General features: G+C 41.9%; 1 protein-coding gene across 2 annotated transcripts in view; it reads left to right on the forward strand.

The window, feature by feature from the left end:
* Positions 1–6,195: 6,195 nt before the first annotated feature.
* The window catches only part of coro1ca (coronin, actin binding protein, 1Ca), a 30,101-nt gene continuing 23,668 nt past the window's right edge, over positions 6,196–12,628 (forward strand). Inside the window, exon 1 of one of the 2 annotated variants that reach the window (XM_069709367.1) lies at positions 6,196–6,327. The gene's annotated coding sequence lies outside the window, so the exon portion shown is untranslated. The remainder of the gene's footprint in view (positions 6,328–12,628) is intronic. The other variant, XM_069709366.1, reaches the window with a different exon arrangement.

Here is a 12,628-nt window from a genome sequence, read left to right on the forward strand (position 1 = left end):
TTTTTTGTAACCACCTCCTACTTATCTTAACAAGGTTCCTGGAGTGAAATAGAAAAACAAAACAAAAATTAAAAACTGTGCAGCGCATAACTCCGTATAATGCAAACAGTGTTGGAGTAAGGGAAACAAACAATTAGGAAATCCCTTCATCTTTTTAGTACCGTCTTCCAACTGAACGGGAAAGGTTAACACGTATGCATCTAAAATCTCAGGACGGGATCACATTCAGATCTCATTCGCCATATATCTTAATCCATGCGTGCAAAGAGAGATTGAGATATTAAAGATAACTTCCCCAAGGTTTTCCAAGACAGCATGAAGTATAGCTACAAGTCCCAAGTTTCCCCTGATTGTGTTAGTCAAATGTGCTGTGACATCACATGGATGTAATTTAAGGCTCCTATTGCTTGTGCATTTGAGGGAGGACTGATCATCTGCAAACAACCAACAAAGAACACTCTTGTCAGTGCTGAGCGAGAGCGATCAACTTGGCCACAGCTTCTAACCGGTAAGTGTCAGCCAGCTGCAACATTTGATGGGAGATCAATATTATGTCCACCATAGTGTGGGAGCAGCGAGTTGTCACGAGCCAGGCCTGTCTCAGGTTGTTGTGTTGTATTTGTCAGAGCTGATAGAAAAGATACAGGAAGTTTAGTATTTTCCAGATGCTAAAACGTTGGTTTGTGAGAGCTTCTTGGTTCACTGGTTTTGAATTCCTGTATGTCTGGGTATGCTGGGGCTGCAGACCACATGGTGATCAAGTGATCAGCTTTGAGCATTCAGTAGGGATGAGACAGGAAAATGGATTTTGTTGTTAGCAGGATGGACTGCCTTAAGGGAAGAAGTTCCCCACACTTACTGATAGAGTAAGTAGAGGATTGCCAGTGAATGCAAACTCCACTGAGGTCTGACACTGGCTTCACCTGATGAGGTCACATGCTCTGAAGGAAAACAGATCTTTAACTAGTTTTGCTAATGCCCTCACGGATTATCTGTCTGTCTCTTCTCTGTGTTATTTTATCATGTATTTCTCTCTCTCTCTCTCTCTCTCTCTCTCTCTCTCTCTCTCTCTCTCTCATTATCACGGCTCCTCCACACAGCTATGTAGTGTGATGATAACATTAGCTCCCTTTGCATTGTGTTTGGCCATATGCAGGCCTGTCAGATGAGAAGACAAGTCATATGTTGTCACATAGACAGGGCATGAGGCCATAGACAGGAAACAGACTCATGCTCCACATCATTGTTCATTGTGCCTCTCCAGTTTCTCTGCTTACTGCTGCAGTTCCGTGGGTGAAAACCTATTAAACAATTAGGCAATGTCATGGAAGAGTTTGTCTCTGCAACATGATCATTTATGTGCTCAGCCTTCTTGTTAACAACAACTGCAACTATTTCCACCTCCATCCACTGCAACTACTAATGCTCTTATACATCTTCATCACCACAACAAACATCTTCTTCATTGAGCGTGTTTACATGCACATTAGTTGCCTGGCTCTCATTGGATTTTTGGAGTATCCTGGTTATGTGTTGCAGATGCATGTGTTGCCTGGTTTTGACCTGAATTCTGTGTCTGCTCCTTGGAGTACTCTGATAGAAACTTGGATATCTTTACATGTAAACTTCTGATCCCAGTTTCTGAACATTGTCTGCTCCCTGGTAAAGAACATAGTGGCTGAAATGTGAGAAATGAAAGCACAGCTGTACACACATTATCAAATATGAATAACCAGGTTTCTCTTTTTTCTTGTAAACGCCATATCCTGAACATAATCACAGCCAGGATAAGACACGAAACAGGGACACTCATGTACATGTAATTGCACTCAATGTTGTAGGATCAATAACTGCAGTCAACACAAGGACAGGATAATGTTCCTGAAATGATATCCAAGGTTAGATTGATATAATGCAGGGCTCTGTAAATTGTATAATTTTTTAAAAAGTAAATGGAAGGATATTACTTGCATTGACAGAGGTTTTCATGTGCTAACATCATGTCTTCCTTATGTAACTCAATGACAAAAATATAGAGCTGAATGGCACCCTGAAACCACACTCGTAAAAATTATCTGACAACAAGAAGCATAACAAAACAAGATGACTTTGAAGTCATCGGAGTGTGGGGAGATTTGCTAACAGACTGTCATAAGACTTTGTGAATCTTCAATATTGAAAGAGGGAGATTACTCGATTAGTCAGAGTTAGTGTTCCTGTTTACAATCTGATGTGAGTCATTTTGAGGATATGGCTTTATATCTTAAATAATCCATTCAGTTTGCACGAGTGAAAAAAACAGATACTTATCAGTGCAAAACAAAGGATTTAAATTTACAAGTGAGATTGCTGCTGCATCTCGTGACTGTAATCGGCCTTAAAGTTGAGCTGGTGTTGACGCTGCAAGTGCATGAATAACCCAACAGAGAGTATACTATAGCACTTAAAGTCATAACGATATTTGATTAACCACTTCCATGAAAATGACTCCTGTGTGACTGTGACTTGTTGCAACATGCTACATGGTCTCTTCCCAAGACTAAAACCACAGTCTGTGACGTTAATCCCAGGGGTCTGCTACTCTTCTGTTTCACTGCTTGTTTTTCAGTTTTCAGTGGGTTTTTTTGGGTTTTTTTTCAAACGGGGAATGTCAGTGATGCTCACAATAAGAGAAGTTTGGGTGAAGCACAGATCTCCCATGGTCTGCGGGCAAAAGAAAACACTTCTGGGTTGGCATTTCTGACATGTGTTGTGATTTGGGAGGGTTTAGTCCCTTGTTGTGAGGTTAACACCATATCCTTCTCCGCAGACCAGTATGGGGCAGAACCTGGACAAAGTGGAAGGGGAGGAACAGGTCGTCTGTGAGCGATCGGAGGAGACAGGACCATGCCATGACTCTGGAGGTGTGGGCAGCCATGCAGGTGATGTCATGGAAGGAGAAAGCTCATGTGAGGAGGAGGCTGGTAACACCGGAGGAAAGTCAGGAGGGCCAGACTCACAGGATCTGGATGAGAGCCCCAACCAGGAGCCAACAACACCTTCCAGTGAGAAGCAAATTCATTTGTGGGAGAGTCCTTTTGCTGCAAGGGAGGTGAGACAGGGAGGGGCTGCAGGAAAGGAGGGAGGAGGAAGAGGAGGAAGAGGAGTGAGTACTGCTCCACTGGTTCCAGATGAGACAGACAAGAATCACAAGAGTAGTTTGAGAATTGAGGAAAGTGCAAGAGCCCATAAGCTGTTCAATCAAATCAAAGGAGAAGAAAGGTGGACTGAAGAGCAGCTTCAAGCATCCTCAAAAATCAAGATGGAGTATCAGGCTATGGAAGCTGTCCCACATGAGGAGAACCACGATGAAAACTCAGAGGATGCCAGCTCCTTTGCCAACTCTAGCCAGAGCTCTATGATGCTGAAGATCGGGAGAGGTGGAGCTCATGCAGGAAGTGAGTTGCTGTTTGTTCAAGATCTGAGTGAGACCATGATGGCTGAGAATGAGGATATTGAGATGCATGCAGGAACAGTGGGCCGCTTGAGTGAGCGGAAGGAACCGCCTCCAGCTAAACCCCAACATCCTTTGAAAAACAGGCTGCAGAAAGAGTCTTTATTAGACACCAGTGATATCATTCACTGTAGACCTCCAAAAGAGAGAGCAGAGAATAATACAAAAGAAGAAATGCTAACGTGTGAGGAAAAGCCAGGTTTGAATGAGGCCTCTTTGGGAAAACCAGAGGTCATTGACACTGATGACCAAAGGGAGTCATTGAGGCCTTGTCTGCAACTGGACTCAACTGAAACAAATACAAATCCAACCCTGCCCTCAGATCCAGAATCAAACCCGGTCTTGTCGATTGAGCCCAGCTCTATTTTGGAGAAGCTGCTGAAGAGAAACAGAAAAGAGGCAACTCCAGCTCTTCCTGATGTTACTGTGGAGATCAATGCAAAGAAGAACTTTGATGATACAGCATCTGTGATATCTGGTGATCAGTCAGAACGTGACATGAAAGGGACTTTACCCTCCTCTGCAGATTCAAAAAACAAACAACCTAAAGCAAACGTCGCAATAAAAAATAACCACATCAGGCACCTGGACATGAAACAGACAGTCACTGATCACAGTACAGCCTCAGATTCACTTTGTTTTAAGCCTGGAGTGATTGGGAATACTATTTATGAGAGCCCATTCACAAAATCACAATATTCCAGAGTTAAGAACATTAACTCAACAGATGAGCCGGTCAAGGAGGATATGGAGAAAAAGGCTAATATTGGCCCCTCTACAAGTGTGTACTCAGGCAATTTACAATCAGCTGTTTCACGTAAAATAATGTCGTGTGAGGTGAGTGGTGTGATCTCTGAGGAATCTGATCCTTCTTCTGTGTCCGATGTAAAGTCCCAACTGACAAAGAGTGATGGGAAAATTGCAGATTCATGCACTGTTGCTACCGAGAAGACAGGCACCAGTGCCGTAAGATCACCTCAGCAGATGAAGAGTGACCCTGAGAGCAAAACTGATCTGCTGTTATCTGGCTCTGAGAGGGCTGATGCTCAGTCAATGAGGAGAAAGACTGTGAAAGAGTCCCTTGAGGACGCTGCTGCACCATCTGTGGATGCTGGCTCGGTTTTGGCTGCAGGTGAAACGGTTATCTCAGAGGAAAGCCACCAGATTTCAGCCAGCATGAGGCAGGATCATCATACGGTGCTTCACCCAGAAAATACAATACCAGATCAACCTGATAAGAGATCTGGCAAAGAGAGAGATGACATTGCCGTAGTGAGAGACAAATCCCAGAGCACTCCCAAATCTAGGCCTGTCTCGGATCTCATAAAGGAGACAATTCAGCTGCATGAAAAGCTGCAGCACCAGGACTGGCCAAAGCCAGCTGAAGTCAAGCCCGATGAGCAGGGCCAGTCTGTGAAGGTGGCACAGATGAAGGCAGCTTTTGACTCTGCACAGAATTCCCCAGAGAAGTCCATCGAGAGGAAGCCATCCATGAGAAAAGGTAACGGAATTAAAATCTGGTTTACCGCAGCATATACAGTACAAAAGTGTGCAAAAGTTTAAGACTAATAGTAAAATAGGCAAAAAATAATGCCATGGATTGTTTTTATAATTAACTTCATACAGATTACAGTAATCAGAAAAATATATAAATAAAGTAAAGCACCAGTTCTTTTCAGTGCACTTGTGAATGAATAGGTGTTGCAGGTAGTACAGAAAAACACTGGCAACAACAGGTAAATTAATCAGTGACTCATTTGTTTTTGAAAAAACACCTAATTCATGAAGTCTGCTTTCCTGGTACATGAGCCTTGAAATGTTGAGCTGCCAAGAGTCACCACAAACACCACAAACACTTGCATCAACCCTCATCCACCAGACTCAAGGACGATGAAGAGAACATAGACTACAGCTGTTTTCTGCTCTGGATTTGTGAAATAACGCCATCTTGTGGTGATGTATTACACCTGAGGTACATTGTGTTCTTAAGAGAATTGAAATATATTTTTAATAGTTTGAAATTGTATCCTAAGCTGTCACCATGTGCTATTGTGTCACGGTGTATTGTAAATTGTGCTTACAGCTTATATTCACTGACACTGAAAGCAGCCTGTGTGAGAAATCCAAGTGGAATCAAGGTCTCGTACAGAACCACCAAGCCACATACACGTGTGTGTGTGTATATATCCTTACATTTTGTATCCATCCATCTACCCTTACTCATTCACAATTGGACATACACAGAGCCACATTTCCTCATTGCGTCATCCTGATTTATATGTCATATTATAGTTTCCTCTGGCTCATTAAATTACTCCTAAATGCTGTTACATGAAGAAGTAGAATGCATTTATCCATCTCTCTATGACTGCTGTATAGGCCTAGATCTTATTAATTAATTAATAAGTTGTTCTAGTGTTGCTATTACAAATGAAATAACTGTTACACAATAGGCAGATAATAGCAGCTGTGTCGTAAATAGATTATAGCGCAGTCTCGATAACCACAATGGATTCAAATGTGCTATAACGCGTCCGTAAAGACGCAATTTATGGTCATTTTCGGTAACCGGGACCTGAAGAAAGGAGGTGAGAATTCGGTCTCCTTTATCCAAAAAACGTCGCTCCGATTGGCTGCCGGCGTTGTCCTTCAAAGACAGCCAGTCCACACACGGTTCGCCAAAGCAAACGAAGTGGGCTGGGTTTGCGCCGGAGAGAGGAAAGAGCACCCGGAGCGGGTTGTGTCAGCGCAGCAGAGGGAGGAATCGATTGGGATACGCGTTGGGTTATATCATTCGGCTTTCGGGAATACTTTCATTTTTTTCCTCTCAGAAGGTAGGTTACAGATTATGTGGATTGTTTAGAACCTTTTTTTTTTTTTTTTTTTTTTTAAGTGTGATTTTTCTCCCTTTAAATTGTTCGCAGCGATCTTCGTATGTCCACCTAACTACAGACGCGAAAGTGCACGCGCTAGCTAAAATGAATAGTCTCAATAATGTGAACTGTGTGTGTGTGTGTGTGTGTGTGTGTGTGTGTGTGTGTGTGTGTGTGTGTGTGTGTGTGTGTGTTAGCACTAGCCTTCAGCGCCTTTTAACTGACAATGGGGGAAAAAATAAAAAAAATAAAAAAAAACCCAGCTTGTTACCCATAACCAAAGGAAGTGTTGTTTCCAAGCGAGGTTTCTTTTTTTCTTTCTTTTTTTGTGTGTGTGTGTGTGTGTTTTTTTTTTTTTTTTTTTGTTCCCCTTGGAGTCGGGTGGGTATCGTGGACAATTCACAAGATGAAATGTGCTGTTGGACGTTATTGAGCGGGGTGGGGTAGCGAACCACAGTGCGGCAGGAAAACTTATCTCCGTAGATCCACATAGACGGAGGTGCAGGCAGCACAACCGCGCCCTGGCCCCTGGCAATCTGTCCTGGCGTTAATATATACCCTCATCAACTGAACAATACGCTTCAAACATTAAACAAAAACAATAAATATATATATATATATATATATATATATCCAAGTATGAACTCATTCGTTTACACTGACAGCAAATCGTCCCCGGTTATTAAAATCGAATACCCACAGAATCCGTCCAGATGCCTGGTTCAGACTTGACCCACTAACACGGTGATATATGGAAGATTCATGGAAAAAAAAAAAAAAAAAAAGGGTCCGAGCAGAGAAGTAAGTGGTCGCTGCTCCGATGGTGCATGTAGATTACCGTGTCCTCCACCAAGCCTTGTTTCATGGGTCGTAAACACGTGGAGAATTGTTAGTACAAAAAAATTGTGCAGAATACGCACGCCTTGGTTATAGTCAAAAAGGGCAGACATAGAAATATGTTGCTGCACCTTACTAGTTTACAAATGTTGGAGTCCGTGTACAGATGTTTAAACAAAAAAAAAAAAAGTTCATTCACAGCAAAAATGAAAAGGCTCTGGTTTAATATGTTCAAATGAAGATCGGTTACATGAATTGCCGGTGTGTTCCTCTTGCATTCAGAGGCAACTCATTGCCTACATATTTTAATTAAGCTTTCCTCAACTGGACTACATATGTTGCAATCAAACTGGGTGTGTACAGTAATGAGTGGTTTAATAGTACCCCAGTGTTTCTTTAGATAGGGCTTCAAATGAAGATAATTTCCTTTTCCTTCACTACGTAGTCGAATAAAAGCCAATGGACATTCAGTTAAAAGTTACATTAAACAGAAATGGGCAGTAAATCCTTAAATTTGATTGGCTGGAGAAATTATTTGGAAGTTTTGGTGGATTAAATTGTTGAAACGATCAATTAGTTCATTTTCTGTCCATTGATTAATCAATTATTTCATGTATTTGTGCAAAGATCCTAAACTGAAGGTTTGATTAAAGACTTGACAGTCGGTCGTGGTCGTCGTTCGTCGTTCCCCCCTCTCCCCTTCCCCCCTCTCACTTGGCAGTCATAAATAGTCTCTGCAATCGAGCACTAGTGGCTGGATGATGTCCCAAATAGTCCTCTGTGTAGCCCCTCTGTCTATTTGCCACCCCGGGCTCACGGGCTGCTTGTTCTTGACAATAGGGTTGTTTGATTTATAATGACTGTGCCAAAGGGGCAGCATGACTTACATATTTGGCCCCTGTCTTGAACTAGGTTACTCAACTCTCATGTGTAATTAGCTTTAGAGTTGAAGGAGTTTCCCTCAACCAATCTGGCTCTGGGTTGCCAAGCAGGTGAAGGCTGACAGAGTGACCCTAGGGTCAACAGTACTACAGCTGTGTTGGGACTTTGTTAACCATTCCAGACACATCAGCCTCTGCTTGTTGTGCAAGTGCGTTGCCGGTCTTCCTATGGCTGAGCTCAGAGAGGAAGTGGGTCAGGAAGCAGAGGGAAACTAAGCACGAGATGTGAGGGAGTGTTGGTTCCCTATCAAATGCAGCAGGGCACTCTTGTGTGGGCGATTGAACTCTCAGCTGCATTTTTAACATTTTGAGCAATATAGAAATGAAATAGTATCCAACACCATCCATGACATTTATTTCATGTGTTGATTGAGGTCATCTGAAGTCAGTCAAGTCTGCTTGAGTTGGTTAGTTGTTGTCCAAGCTTGCTTTTTTTTTTTTTTTTTTTTATTAATTACAGAGTGTGTACATTAGATAGGAAGCTACTTAGTCTCAGAATAATCAGCATCTCGTGGAAAGAAGTCAAATATTTGGTCAACAGCTGGCCTCTGCATCAAAGTTTGCATTCTTTTAACATGTCTGACATACCTCAGTTTCTGTCCAGTCCTGTCTGCGCAAAGATGATATCTCAGGCCACACTTTTCCAGAAACATTCAGAATAGAAATACCCTAACAGGAAAATTCAGCTGATGAAATGGCTGATAGTTTTTTTTTTCTGTGCAGAGGTGGGATGAAACATCTCATGAACCAACCACCTGCTTAGTATATTAGCGTGTTTACTTGTTTGGAGCCACTTGATAGATGAAGAGGATCGCACGCCTAAATCTATGCCACTAATTGTTTACATAGTAGAAAACTAGACACACAACCCACCAGCTGTGGATTATTTTTTTTTTTATATTAAGACAACACATTGTGTAACTAACATTGATTATGAAAACAGACCAATATTCTTCCATTTAATAAAACACTAAGTATGTCAAATAAATGCATCTAAATAGCTGTTTGTGTTTGTTTTATTTACATAAAGTAAGCTTTTATAATTTTTCTATGTTGTATTTAATTCATAGGTTCAGCCCTCGGTCATGTCTAACTGTCCCTCCTCTTTTAGTTTTGTAATGTTTTGTAGCTTAATAATTCCAGCAGGTGCACACAGACAAATTCTCCTTCTTCCACTGGTCTTTCCCACCACAAATGACAACATCTGTTGAAATGGAGCAGTGGTTTGTGCATTACTCATTGGGGGAGGGGGAAGTAGCTGATCAGGAAGAGGAAGGGACATGCTTTGGACTCTCCAGCAGTAATATGCAGGAGTTTTTTTAGATTTGAGCTGTAAGACGTTTTTGGCATTTAGGCCTGTTGGGTGGATTGTCTTATAGGAACGCTACTAGAAAAAAAACAAGGCAGGTGTTATATGCTTAATTTGTACGGTTGCACGTACAAATGTAACCCACACGCAAAGACCAGTACAAACTTCCTGTTGTAATTTTAGAAGACTTTAAAGTGGTCCCTGTTAAACCTTGACTTATACGTAGGATAAGTTTAGGATTTGTTCTTTTAAATCGAACAGCGCAGGAAGTGAGTTTGAATGGGGGTTTATGCTGGAGTACTGTTAAAGACATTTTTCTTTTGTCTGAATCTAAGGAATCTTTTTTTTCCCTATTGTAAGGAAAAAGTGACTTGTATTGTAGAAATCTTTTTCATCTGTAAATATCCGCAGCATCTGAGGAATTTGATTGGATCTGGTAATTGGTTCTACGTCTTAGCTCCCAGTAAGTTGAACTTCATGCCGCATTGCTTTTGTGGCTGCAAATTGGATTCATTTCCTCCACAAAGTATTAAAAATAAATACAGTAACATTCCTTAAAACACTGGTGTGTAATGCGTTATGTTCCAGTAGTGTTTTAATTGATGATCGGGCAGATTGCATGGGTACATGGGGATAGACAGAGGTGAAAAAACAGAACCTTATCTCATTGTTGCAAAAATTGCTGGAATGTGGCTGGAATCCGACTACAATAGTTGTCCGTGGCCTTGGTTACAGGAAGGGGATTTAGGTGGCGTCTCATGCGGTCTTGGTGACAAAGGCAAAAGGCAGCCAGTGTGTGAAGAGCACTGAGGCGACATCACTGTGTGTGTGTGTGTGTGTGTGTGTGTGTGTGTGTGTGCGCGCGCGCGAATGGGTGGGTGGGTGGGTAATGGGGGGCAAGTGGTGGCAAGAGTGTGGGAAAGAAAACCCTGTGATCATTAATGACTGTTAAAGTTTATAACTTTAAACCATAAAATAACAATGGAAGAATATGCATACAGTTATTACATAACATATTAGCCCCAGTTGCGGAAGGAATGTGCCGAGTATGCGCAGCCAACCGTGACTTGGACTGTGGCTACCACGATGGCATTAGCTGCCACGTTGATGGGAAGCCGGCGTTGGCAACAACGATGAAATGAACCAACAAACTAAATGTGTAGCACATAACACCTGTTGAGAAACATGGGCGAGCCTCGTGTTATTTGTTGATTGCATGTATCCACATAGCGCTTGCGTGCCAGTGACGTCAGCTTTAGACTGGATGCCGTTTTGAAGGTAAACGGCTCAAGATGAGGCGGTTGTGGGTTTGAGACGGACGTCATCAATGACAACGCATAAAACGCAGGTATACACCAGCATTGACAACTGCTTTGCAGTTAAAAGATGCCGGCTGTAGTTTTAAGTGTTGTATTAAGTTTGAATAGTTTCTTATGTTGAAACGGTCCATGTTTCAGTGAAACAGTTATTTAGAAAATCTTTTTTGTTGTTGTTGTTGTCCATTTTCAAGGTTAAATACAAGCTTTTCTTTTTATAGCCCTCTTTTTTTTTATGTTGGTGTCTAATTGAATTCTTGGTTGGAAATGTCATCCCTTGCTGCAACGTAAAGCTGTGGCAGGACTAGTAGACCGGATCTGCCTATTCAAACTCAACCTGTTGTAAAGGATACGTTAATATTCCCTCTGTTTTAATGACTATCCCTCTTGGCTAACAACCTTAGGAGGAGCAATTTCATGGATATTAATGGTGGGCATGTTTGATGATTAGAGCTCATGTTATGGTAATAGAGATTCTTTCTTGGACCTGTATTGTACACGGTAGTATACAGTAGTTTTCTAAAATGACTGTGTTGTGGGGACCGTTTAGGTTTTTGTCATAATTCTGCTCTAATTCTGCTGCCCCTCCCTCTCCTACATCAGCTCATCCTGATTTGTGGCTGGGATTTTCATGTTATGTCACATCTTACTCACCAAGCGGCTATGAAACAGCATGAAGGTCAGTTTGGTACCCCGACATAGTGGTACAAAGATATAAAGGCTCTTTGTAGAGTTTTTATTGACAAACATAGTTCACTCCTATTTTATATTGCCCCTCATACAGAATAAGTCATCATACTTCGGTTCCACAGAGCCATAATACGCAGTTACTTTTAATCAAGGTTATCTGCAGTGGCAGATAACCAGCCTAAACTCACCAGCAGTTAGTGTGATAGGTAAGTAGAAGTAAATCTCATCCATGAGTTTAGTCTTCTATTACCTCTGTAAGCAATCATTTCTTTACTACTGCTGTATCTTTATTATCAGGGTGGGGCAAATTTGTAGTAATACTTATGTGCATGAGCCCTGTCTTTGAGAAACTAGTTGGAGTACAAATAGCTGTTGACAGAATGGGGTGGCCTATGCTTTAATTGGAACGTGTGAACGTAACTGAACGTGGCAGGGATAGGCAGCATGCAATGTCTCCTGTTACTGAGGTTTTGCCATGAAGTTACATGTTTATGCACATGCTCCCAGAATCTATACATAGTCACTTTCCGAAGGGTTAATGTCCTCATTTTATGGATTTCTGATGACTCGCTGAAAGTAAAAGGAAACTTAGTTTTTCTTGGACAGTGGGCATCTTCAAGTGCTTAATAGATTTTAGTTTTCAATTGAATCTGGGCTCAAGTGACAGAAAAGTTGGTTGTTCTTCCTGTAATAACAAATGTTACAAGAATGGCATTATGCCACACTGGCCAAACATGAGCCATCACTTGGCTTTATTTTTCTCTTCTTTCCGTTACGTAGCCGTTTTGCAGTCTCATGCCAGAGCAAAACAATTCCTTTTGGTTTAATGGCAGGCAGCCGTCTGTACTGGGACTGTAACAAAATTGTTAGATATGAGTGGAGTTGAGGAATCCAGACAAGGATGCTAAAAAGGGTTTCAGACTGGTCCCGTTCCTGTCGGTCATTTCCTCAGGCTGTGGGGTCCTCCTTCTGTCTCTGCATATCACGGTCAGCTCTGCTGGATCCAGAGGCAATAAGGTCCATAGCTCCCCTTTCATCTGGTCTGCCCAACAGATACTTGAGGTCCTTTTGCTGCATCACTGAACTGTAAATCTCAGGAGAGTATCATTGAGTAGGCATCGCATTCCCCCAAGGAGTGTCTGTACATCTCCGGTGAATGTTTGAAGCAG

This window comes from Brachyistius frenatus, unplaced genomic scaffold, assembly GCF_029030835.1.
Source record: "Brachyistius frenatus isolate BFR_SWC_R1_liver_20210118 unplaced genomic scaffold, ASM2903083v1 Contig_83, whole genome shotgun sequence".
Lineage (NCBI taxonomy): Eukaryota > Metazoa > Chordata > Actinopteri > Embiotocidae > Brachyistius > Brachyistius frenatus.